Raw genomic sequence first — 12,373 nt, 5'->3', positions numbered from 1 at the left:
ATGAGGACCTTGATTTGTTCTACCACAGATAGCATTTTAACTTTCACTTTAATTTCAAAAGAGGACAAGGATGGATGCATTAATATTTGGCTGAATTAAGCTTGAGGAAAACCAAGGTAAATTACAAAATACTGTTTCCAGTTAGGACTATTAGGAAATATAAACATTTTAAATTATAAAATGTAAATGTAAAACAATTACATGCTTTGTATATTTAAGACATTTTCCCCCAAGTCAGTCACCTGTGCCTACTGTCATTTATTTTTTGCCAGTATTTGATAACCGTAGTACCAGAAAGAGGAGAGGAGAAAAGGATGTTTTCTGGCTTCTGCTGATGGGTGCTATTCTGTTTGGCAAAGTGAAGCTATGAAGAGACAAATGATGAAAAAGTAGCCTAGGAAGCTTGTTTATTTGGAATATGTGGGACCTCTCATGCATCTCTATGCTATGAAGATTTCTGTTCTCAGAACAAGCAATACTCAAGGTCGTTAAAGGGCCAATGTAATTAGATGAGTTATTTGATAATCCATAAATATGGGTCAAGGGCCAAGAGGCCATGCTAGTGATCATTTTGCAAAACTGCTTAAGAGATGTTTCAGAGAGTGTCCATCTTCGTGACTTCAGAGCACAGGATCGATGTCCAGTATCCAAGTGGGAAAATGTGCTTTGTATTGCTTTAAAAATAACTTGGCAATGAAATGTGGTCAATAAAAGCAAACAGAACTCTAGGAACATACAAAATACAGGACGCAAGTATCCTTTGCAGCGTCAAAAGGAGCAACAAAAGGTTCAGATTCATGAACTGGAAGTAAACTTCATAAATTGATCATTCTTATCTGGAGATTTTTTATTCCTGATTTACTTCACACTTGGCACCAAAACAGTTTATTAACCTACTGCATGTTCCTTTTTTTTCTTTTTTTAAGATTTTATTTATTTGACAGATCACAAGTAGGCAGAGAGAAGGGAAGCAGGCTCCCCGCTGACGAGAGAGCCCGACATGGGACTCGATCCAGGACCCCAAGATCATGACCTGAACTGAAGGCAGGGCTTAACCCACTGAGCCACCCAGGTGCCCCTGCATGTTATTTTTCAACTTAAGAGAATGAACTTAGTCTCTTAAAATAGTATAAATATTCCAGTATAAACATACAACCGACTTGTAGGAGTGTAAAAAGAGGTAGCACTCACCCAATGTTGGGAGTTAAAGTGATATTAAATGTTTCTGAAATGTTTGTAAAGATAGAGGCAACTTACAGCCAAACTGCTACGGGGGGAGGACCGGGGAGGATGTGGTTGGAAGGGAGCCTTGCCTCCTAGAGCTTTTTAAGCACAGGAGCCTGAAACATCCAAGTTAGGAGAAGTCTAGAACGGCTGCTGTGAAATGATTCAAATGGCACTATTGACCCTCTCTCTAGGAGCTATGAATGTGCGAGGTAAATACAAGATTAAAGTCTGACAGAAAACTTAAACATTATTTTAAAACATCTTACCATAAATTGATTGTCCACATTTACAACTGAGACCCAACATCCCTGATATTTTTTTAAATCAATGGAATTAAGTTTAAAGACCTCTTTGAAGTTAGATCAAGAACTCTCATAAATTTATGCTTGTTTTGCCTGTGAATTTGAGGAGTTTGACATTTAATAATTAAAGTCCAAAATGAAACTCTAGCATACGAACTAAAATTACCAAGACCTGTGCCTGTGTCACCCCATCATTCTGTATGTGGTGTTGACATTTCCTCCTAGAGAACCATATTTGGAGCCCGCTGTGAAGCAGAGCCACATGCCCTAACAAAATGTATTTGGTTCATTGGCTCACTAAATTTTCCTTATGACTTACTTTCCTAATTCATTCAGCAAGTTTTTATTGAATACCTGCTATGTACTTGTGTGCCATGCTCTGGACATTGAGTAGGGAACCAGAGAGACATTGGTTCCATATTGATCTTTTAAAATAATCTGTTGAGGAGAGATCATTAAAACAAAATTTCTTAGTTGGAATTTGATGATTGTCTCCAAGACTCTACCCAGTTTTTCTGATTCCTCTCACTCCTTCCCTGTCTTTCTGAGAATGCTCAAGTCTACCCAAGATGCTCCAGAAACTGCCTTGTGCCTCATTGCCACTTGGGCCTCTCCTTTTCCAAGTTGAGCCTCTATAGAAATGGAGACTTTATATTGCTTCACAAGTTCAAAGTGCTCTTATGAACCTCATCTTATGTAATCCTCAACAACAAGGTAATACATGAATGGCCTCCATTTTACTGGTGAAAAAAACTAAATCTTAAAAATGGATTTTGGACAGCTGGGTAGCTCAGTTGGTTAAGTGTCTGCCTTCAGCTCAGGTGATGATACCAGGGTCGTGGGATCGAGTCCTACATCAAGCTCCTTGCTCATCAGGGAGCATTTTCTGTCTCTGCCTGCTGTTCTCCCTGCTTGTGCACTCTTGCTCTCTCTCTCTCTCTCTCTGACAAATAAGGTCTTTAAAAAAAAAAAAAAGGATGGATTTATTTAGATTTGAGCCCAGGTCTCCTGATTCCAGATCCTGTGCTTTTTGTTTCACTTAGTAGTTTTGAAACCATGCTTCTCAAAGCTCTTTGAGTCTTACAAAGAAGTCTTCTGAGAAAGCCTGAGTGGTTGGAACTCTGCCCTTCCTTGTCCCCCTACTTAAGCCAAAGCAGTCCACTTTCATCCACTTTTCATTTTAGGCTTTCAGTCAAGATTTGGTTTGAAGATTCCTTAAGAAAAAGGTCAAAAACCACTCGACTTCACCAATCTACTTCCACAACCATCTATCAATGGGGAATCACTAGGTCACATCCTCATGACTAGTCCAGAACCCAGTACACTCTAGGCACAGTCATGGTCATTGCACAAATAAGAAATAGTGAGGCAGGATTCAACACAGTGGTTCAAAATCCCCACTCTGGAACCAGAATCCCTGGGCTAGTAACTTGCCACTAAGCTTTGGGCACATCAACTTTTATGTATCTAAATTTCTTCAACTGTAAAATGGAGGTAATAACAGTTCCTCAAAAGACTATCGTGAAGGGGCGCCTGGGTGGCTCAGTCAGTTAAGTGTCCAACTCTCGATTTCAGGTAAAGTCATAATCTCGGGATTGTGAGATTGATCCCCACCCACAGTAGGCCCCGTGCTGGGCGTGGAGACTGCTTAAGATTCTCTCGCCCCTCCCCCTCCTGCACATGCACACCCTTCCCCCCTTCACCCCCCCAAAAAAGACTATTGTGAAAATTAAATGAATTAATACATTTTTGATTTAATATATGTTTACAAAAACAACAACCACCAAAAAGCTTGAAACAGTCCTCAGCACAAATACCATTGCACAGACCCCATAGCACACCTCCCTCTTACTTCCAACAGAATGCAGCACCCTGTTAAGTTTAGATTGTTTTGTTAAAAGCAAATTGCTGAATTTCAATTCCATTCAAGAGACAGGAAATAATGTCAGCTTGTCTCATGGAAAAGGATGAGTTTTAAAATCTGACTTCTTTATTTTTAGGCATGTATGGGAAATTATTATCCACAGGAAAATGAAGCTGAATCCAGTAAAATTCCACAGGTCTCATTATACTCCAAACAAAAACTGATTACTTAGGTATAAAGTAACTTTTCCATACCTCTAACAGGGCGACAGAAACAGTGCATAGATGCTGCTGGCAAAAGGATTGTGTTCCCCAACCAGAAGTTGTAATCCACCCATTTGCTCCCACAAGGGAACGAGGCATGTAACAGAAGACGAAGCTGATCCTAAAAGTGTACTTAGAGCCACCCTGAGCCCCATAGGTGGCTTTGGATCTCTGGATGGCATGCATGGGGGGGCGGGGGAGGGGATGGGATGAAAGGCAGGTTGGAAAGGGGTGGGACCTCCCAGTGGGTTTCACAGCAGAGAGGGAGACCTGCTAGAGCAGAACAGAAGGGCTTTGCAGACCAAAAAAGGGCAGGCAGCAGTGAGCTGTGTACAGATGATTCCCTGTCATCCTCCCCTACAGTCTCAGGTTACAGATCTCTCTAACTCAATGAAATACAAGTGATCTCACCCTTTTAAAAATACTTGTAGGGGTGCCTGGGTGGCTCATTTGGTTAAGTGTCTGCCTTCAGCTCATGTCATGATCTCAGGGTTCTCTGATCAGTCCCTACATCAGGCTCCCTGCTCAGCCAGGAGTCAGCTTCTCCCTCTCCCTCTTCCCCCTGCTCTTGCTCGCTCTCATTCTCTCTCTCTCAAATAAATTTTTTTAAAAATTTAAATCTTAAAAAAAATACTTGTAAATTTGTTATTCAGAACTCTGGACATTTTCCATTGGAATAATGTTCTAAAGGATTTTTTCCTAGGTTAGCTCCAACCAATGTAGTCCTTAATATAGCTGAAATAGTCACGTTAATAGTTTTTAAAAGAAAACAAAATAATACTTTTTTTTTTTTTTTGCTAAAAACTAAAGCAAAAAATATAGAGAGAGAGAGAGTTGAGTAAGACTAGTTTATCTTATATACTGATGCTTGAAGAAAAGCAAGCTTGGGGCCCCTGGGTGGCTCAGTTGTTCAGCATCCAACTCTTGATTTCAGTTCAGGTCCGATCTCAGGGCAGTGAGATTGAGTCCCACCTGGGGACTCCATGCTGGGCATGCAGCCTACTTAAGATTCTCTCTCTTCCTCTGCCCCTTGCCCCCCACCCCAGCTCTCTCTCCTTCTCTCTTTCAAAAAAAAAAAAAAGATTAAAAAAAAAGAAAATGGAAATAAGCCAATAGAAAAAGTAAAAAATCGCCATCATCCCACTCCCAGACAGAACACTCATGTAAGTTCCCCAGGTTGCTTTTCAATGTCTATAGTGATATTTAAATTAAATGCCGTTCTCTCTTTTTATTTTTCACAGAAACAAGACTATGTATACATCTTTGCACTATGTTTTCTCACTTTATCAACATTTTTGAGTGATTCCTATGTTACTATATATTCATTCACATCATCATGTTAATAACTAAGTGGAATTTTATGTGATGGTTGTACCATACTTTAATCAATCTTCTTTTACAGACAAATCCATTGTTCCCACATTTTTGGCTCTTATAACGGTTTTGCTATAATTAACATTTCTGAAATACATTTTTGAGTACTTGTATAACAATTTCCTTAAAGTCATAAAAATAAAGTTTTTTTATCAATAGATAAGCAGATTTTTTAAGGGTTTCTGATAAATGTCTGTCAAATTCCCTTCCATAAAGACTAAAATCTTATACTTCCACACCAACCCCATATGAGAATCTGTTTTTCCCATTTATTAAACATTGAGTATTATCAAAGAACTGGTTCTTTTTTTCTAAGATTTTATTTATTTATTTGACAGAGAGAGAGAGAGATCACAAGTAGGCAGAGAGGCAGGCAGAGAGAGAGAGAGAGGAGGAAGCAGGCTCCCTGCTGAGCAGAGAGCCCGATGCGGGCCTTGATCCCAAGATCCTGAGATCATGACCTGAGCTAAAGGCAGAGGCTTACCCCACTGAGCCATCCAGGTGCTCCGGAACTGGTTCTTTTTTTATAGAAAATTCACTTCAAGTTGTATGGAATAATAGAAACAAATTATAAATTATTTTTTAAAAAAACAATAAATGTTGGGGAGTCCCTGGGTGGCCCAGTTGGTTAAGGGACAGACTCTAGATTTTAGCTGGGTTCATGATCTCAGGGTTGAGAGATTGAGCCCCCCCCCCCCCCCAATTTGGGCTCCATACCGGGTGTGGAGCCTGCTTAGGATTCTGTCTCTCCCTCTCCTCCTCTCCAAAAGATAAGTCTTTTGAGATATTTTCATTAAAAAAAATTTTTTTTATTTATTTGTGATGCCAGAGTGGCTCCGTTGGTTAAGCATCTGCCTTCGGCTCAGGTCACGATCCCAGAGCCCTGGGATCGAGCCCTGCATTGGGCTCCTTCCTCAGCAGGAAGCCTGTTTCTCCCTCTCCCCTCAACTTGGGCTCTCTCTCTCCTCTCTCTGACAAATAAATAAAATTAAAGATTTATTTTAAAAAATGTTTTTTACTTATTTATTTTGAGAGAGAGCGTGCATGCATACACAAGCATAGAAAATGGCAGAGAGGAAGGGAGAGAGACTCCACACTGAGCTTTAAGTCCACGGGGCTTGACCCCACAACCCTAAGATCTTGACCAGAGATGAAATCAAGAGTCAGCCACACAACTGACTGAGCCGCCAAAGTGCCCCAAGTTCTTTTCATTTTTTTAAGGTTTTATTTATTCATTTAACAGAGAGGGAGAGTACAAGCAGAGAGAGCAGCAGGCAGAGTGGAAAGGAGAAGCAGGCTCCCTGCTGAGTCAGGAGCCTGGTGTGGGACTTGATCCCAGGACCCTGGGATCACCACCTGAGCCGAAGGCAGCTGCTTAACAAACTGAGCCACCCAGGCGTCCCGATCTTTTCATTTTTAACTTGATGGTAAATACTTAAAATTCTTCTCTTTTCCCCGTTAGTTACACCTACCAACTTTGGACATCTCTATGTGCTAACAACTTTAGATTCACTAATCTATTTATCCAGTGAATTGGAAATATAAAAATAATACAGGGCTTAGTGCCCCTAATACTACCCCCACGTCTCAAGATGTCTCTCTCTGCATTCTTCTCCCTTCCTCTACTCCAGATTGAGAGGAAAACGTCCTCTCCTCTTTCGAGGTTCTTCCTCCACCTGGGCCTTCCTTCCACCTCCCCCCACATCCTTCAGGACTGGAAACTTGTTCCGTTTTTTATTGCCCACTCTCTACTTGTGTTTCTATTCCTCCATCGATAAATATGCGCCCTTGACCTGAGTTCCCTCTCCCTATCATTCTGTGTTTTCTCCTTCCACTCTCTGACATGATTAGGAAAGAAGGGTCTCCGCCTCTTCACCTCCCATCCACTCTGAGCCAGAGCTGGGACAAGAAGTCCTTGAACTTGCTTTGAGGAGCTTGCTGACAGCTTCTAGCTGCCACACCTTTTTGTCTGCAACCCTGAAGCCATGCTCAGGAGCCACCTTCCCTAACTCACAGTCAATGACTGAATGTGGTAGGGGTGCTAGAGTTGGGCCAATTCTGCTCCCTATAGGACTCCTCGAATGGGCAATCCTCGTGGGGAGCTCCCTATTTGCCAGACCACGACTTTCCCATTCTGCAGCCGGAGTCTCTCTCTACTCATCCTCCTTCCTTCCCTCTCTCCTCTTACACCTTCCTCTTGCACCACACAATGGTCCAAAGACTTCCCCTGCTAACTGCTGCTCCCTCTTCTTTTATCCTTCACAGGCATTACCCCAATAAATCTCTTGTATGTCTTATTCTGCCTGGGCATCTTTTGGAAGGACCTGAATTGACGCCAACTTTCCTAATTGCCAAACCTATGAGCTATTTTCTGTCCCCTTGTGAAGTCTCACTGCATTAAACCTGTGACTCGGTTTCAGATTGTCTCTCATAGCCTCCACGATACAGTATGTTCTACTTCTCCTCCTTTGCCCCCCATCATTTCAACTCTTTCTGTGGTCTTTTCTTTCTTTTTTTTTTTCTAAGATTTTATTTATTTATTTGACAGACAGAGATCACAAGTAGGCAGAGAGGCAGGCAGGAGAGGGGAAGGGAAGCAGGCTCCCCACCGAGCAGAGAGCCCGATGCGGGACTCGATCCCAGGACCCTGGGATCATGACCTGAGCCAAAGGCAGAGGCTTTAACCCACTGAGCCACCCAGGTGCCCCTGGTCTTTTCTTTCTATAACCAATCCTTAAATATTGGTTTTCCCTAAGAACCTATCTGTGGCCCTCCGCTCTTTCTCTGTGCAGGTCCTGTCTCAGGGATGTAACTGATTATCAGAATTTTAACCACAATCATTGCCAATGACTCACAAATCTATCTCCCACTCACGATTCTCTTCTGAGCTTCAAAGCCAAACATCCAACTGCTGACTGGACATGTCCACTCTGATGAGTTAAGCCAGATATATTGGTTTGGGCCTTATTCCTATCTATCCCCTTGTGTTATCTTCCCACCAATCACTCACAAGGAAACTTGAGACTTATTCTCAACAGCTCCTCTTCCATCACCCCCCATATCCAATTTGTGGTTTGATTGTCTTGTCCTTGAAATAGGTCACATCTATCACTACCCCCTGCAGTTCTGTAGTGATTGTATCATTTTAAGCCTTCGTGATCTTTAACCAAGATTTTCAAAAATGACCTTTTAGTGATTTTCCTTCTGCCGGCTTTTCTCTCTTTCTAACTACACTGTGGACAAAGGGATTTCCTGAAATGCAAATAGATCATATAAGAGACAGTAAAATGCAGAAGTAAAGCACAAAAGCTTCAGCTTAGGATGAATCTAAGTTCAAATCCTGACTCTGCCTCTTATTTACTGTATAACTATGGATAATCCCTTAATATTTCTAAGTCTCAGTTACTTCATTTGAAAAATGAAGATTGATAATCGTATCTGCCACAAAGAAACATTGTGAAGATTAAATGAAATAATAAACACAGGTTAGTTGGTAGAAGATATATGGTCAAAATATGTTTTCTGACTCTTTTTTTTATTGATTGTTGTTATTTTTCAAGTAGGCTCATACCCAGCATGGAGCCCAATGTGGGGCTCACAACCCTGAGATCAAGACCTGAGCTAAAATCAAGAGTCAGACACTTAACTGACTGAGCCACCCAGGTGCCCCTTTTATTATTTCACATTGTTCCTGAAAATTTTCAGTGGTTCCCCAGTGCATTCAAAACCCTTAACATTGCATACTTGTGCCTCAGTTTCCTCCCTGTCCCTTGGCAGGCACCATTTCCAATTCTATCCTTCCATCTCAACCATACTGAAGTAACTGCAATTCCACAAGTGGGTCATGAATTCTTGAAAATAGTACATTTATGAAAAAGGGCCTGAGCTCTGAAATGGATTGGTATATAAACCTTTGAATTTGAAGGATGGGGAATACCAGTGGAATAAGAGTATGAAGTAATTAGGGTGATCCCATAAATTTGAGGAAATTTGTTTTCTCTGCAGTGCTCCACATTCATATGGAAATCTATTCAAGAAGTCCTCAAATTAATTCTTTTGGTGGGGAGAGTGGACAATTTTCTAAAAGTGCATTACACCATTTGTGTGGATACTCTTGATGACCCCCTAGAGACTTATGTGAGTTATCTAAAAATCTATACAAGTAGTCTAAACAGTTCTTTAGGGACACCTGGGTGGCTCAGTTGGCTGAGTGTCTGCCTATAGATCAGGTCATGTTCCCAGGGTCATGGGATCAAGGCCCGAATTGGGAATCCTTGCTCTGTGGGGAGCCTGCTTCTCACTCCGCCTGCCACTCTCCCTGCTTTGGGCTCCCTCTCTCTGACAAATAAGTAAATAAAATCTTAAAAAAAAAAAAAAAAACACCCAAAAACAGTTCTGAGAAGAGATCTGCTTCTGTCCTCAGTTATAGAATTGCCTGAAAACCATCTCATCATTAGAAAATGTCTCATTTTATTTTCTTCGTAGCCCCCATTACTATATGAAATTACCTCACTGCCCATTAGAATATAAACAGAGACCTTGTCTTTCTTGTTCACCATACATATGCCACTGCCCACTACAATATCAGGTTAGGCTTTCAAAAACTGAAGCCACACAACTAGTAAGAAGAGATATAACTAGAACCGAGGTCTGTCTGAACTTACCCACTAAGCTTGGTGTCCTTGAGTACCCAAGAAATATTTGTTGAAACAATAAATGAAGAATCAATGAATTTTTTAAAGATTTATTTATTTATTTTATTTATCAATTATTTATTTATTTGAGTGAGAGAGAGAATCTCAAGCAGACTCCGTGCTGAGCATAGAGCCTGGCGTGGGGCTTGATCCCATGACCCTGAGATCATGACCTGAGCCGAAAACAAAAGTCAGACATGCAACTGACTGAGCTACGCTCAATGAATGTTTTTAAATGGAGAATATAGGGATCAAAGTGGTGTTTTAAAAAGATTTAATCTGGCAGTATTTTGCAATATGGTTTGGAGGCAGGAAAAATAATTAAGAATCTATTGCAGTCATCTGAATTGGAAGAGACTAATAACTTACCAGAATTACATTAGTTGCTAGTAGCCAAAAAACCTGACTGATCAGTAACTAAAGCAAATTCTTCTTATATACAGTTAACCCTTGAACAACATGAATTTGAACTGCCCGTATCCACTTACACACATATTTTTTTGATAGATTCTGTACCATAGTTGTATTTTCTCTTCTTTATGATTTTCTCTCCTCTAGCTTACTCTATTGTAAAAATACAATAAATATACATATACAATATATGTATAATACATATTATATACAAAATATTTTTTAATCTACTGTTTATGTCATCAGTAAGTCTCCCAGTCAGCAGTGGGCAATTAATAGTTAAGTTCTGGGGAAGTCAAAAGTTCATGTGTCTTTTTGACCATGCAAAGGGGTGGGAAGAATTGTATCAGTGCCCCTAACTCCAGAGCTGTCTGGGGGTCAACTGTATTCGGAAGTCTGCAGGTGGGCAGTCCAGAGCTAATATGGTGACTTCAGGGGTCATCAGGGACCCTGGCTCTTTCTTTCTGCTCAGGCATTCTTCACATGTGGCTTTTGTCCTATGTGTCACTTGTGTCACAGCAATGACTGATTTGCACCCACTCAGAATTTTTTAATTCCAGACAAGAAGAAAAACATGGGCAAAAGGCAAAACATAGGCCAGCTAAGTTGACCTCCTTTAAATTTTTTTTTAAAGATTTCATTTACTTATTTGACAAAGAGAGACACAGCGAGAGAAGGAACACAAGCAGGGTGAGCTGGAGAAGAAGACTTCCCACTGAGCAGGGAGCCCCATGCAGGGCTCAATTCCAGGACCCTGGAATCATGACCTGAGCCGAAGACAGACACTTAACCACTGAGTCACCCAGGGCCCCTAAGTTGACTTCCTTTAAAAGAGCTTTTATAGGGGCACCTGGGTGGCTCAGTGGGTTAAAGCCTCTGCCTTCGGCTCAGGTCATGATCCCAGGGTCCTGGGATCGAGCCCCACATCGGGCTCTCTGCTCAGCAGGGAGCCTGCTTTCCCCCCTTTCTCTCTGCCTGCCTCTCTGTGATCTCTCTCTGTCAAATAAATAAATAAAATATCTTTAGAAAAAAAAAAAAGAGCTTTTATAGACAGGCTATCCAGCAATCCTATCTATATCCCATTGGCCAGATTGTGCTGCCTGAAGTTTAGGAAATGCAGTTTTCCGTTGAGTACATTAGTGTCCAAACAAAAAAAAGACTTTATTAATAACAAAAAAAAGGGGAAATGACTTTGGAGTAGACAACCACAAAGGGAATGGGAAAATTGGAGGATAATATGTAAAGATAAGAATCACTGAAGGAGAAGCAGGATTGGGGAAGGAAATGTTTGGTTTGGATATATCAGTTTGTAGATACCACTGGGAAATCCAGGTAGCAATGTCATCCAAAAACGTTGGAAAAGAATGAAAAACTATTTCGGTTCAGTAATGGTGTTGTGATATGTTCTGATGTCGTTGATTAAAAGGAGGTGATGACCATAAAGCTGGGCAGCAAAATATTCGGTTTTGCCAACAAAGAGGCTTGTCCCAATTTTTAAAAGGAAATGGTGGTAAAAAGAGCATTCAGTCTAGGTCCATTCAATTTATTCCAAATCTGAAGTTCCAACCTCTGCTACTGTCTTTTTTTTTTCTTTAGATTTTATTGATTTGTTTGTCAGAGAGAGAGAGAGCTCAAGCAGGGGTAGCCACAGGCAGGCTCCCTGCTGCCTGCCCAGTGCAGGATTCAAGCCAAGGGCAGACGACTGAGCCAACCAGGCATCCCTCTGCTACTGTCTTTAATAACAACTGTTACAGCAGTGCCTCGGTGGTACTGTCAGTTGAACATCGAACTCTTGGATTGGGCTGGGGTGGTGAGATGGAGCCTTTCATCTCTGCGCTCAGCGGGGAGTCTGTTTGGATTTTTCTCCCTCTGCTCCAATCCTTCTCAAATAAACAAAGAAATCTTTTCTAAAAAATAAAAACTAGTACAATCGATACATTCTGCTGAATCCAGGAAAAAACTTTCTTTGCCTAGAAGTAATTAGCACATAATTAGCCATAACAAAGATTCACAATAACATTGTGGAAAGATCACAATATTTTGGTCCAGAGAGCCTTAGCTTTGCCATTTATGACCAGAATGGCTCTGGGTAGGACATTTCACTTCTCAGAGCCTCAGTTTTCTCACTTGGGAAGCAGGAATAAAGTACTTCTAAGATTGTAGTTAGGATCAAATAGATAAAGTCTGGAAAATGCTCTGTGTACTATAAAATGTTATGTAAAAGAAAGATACTATTCC

The sequence above is a fragment of the Mustela nigripes genome, chromosome 14 (assembly GCF_022355385.1).
Source record: "Mustela nigripes isolate SB6536 chromosome 14, MUSNIG.SB6536, whole genome shotgun sequence".
NCBI classification, from domain to species: Eukaryota; Metazoa; Chordata; class Mammalia; order Carnivora; family Mustelidae; genus Mustela; species Mustela nigripes.
The sequence above is the reverse complement of the archived record's forward strand: the minus strand, read 5'-3'. Positions refer to the sequence as shown.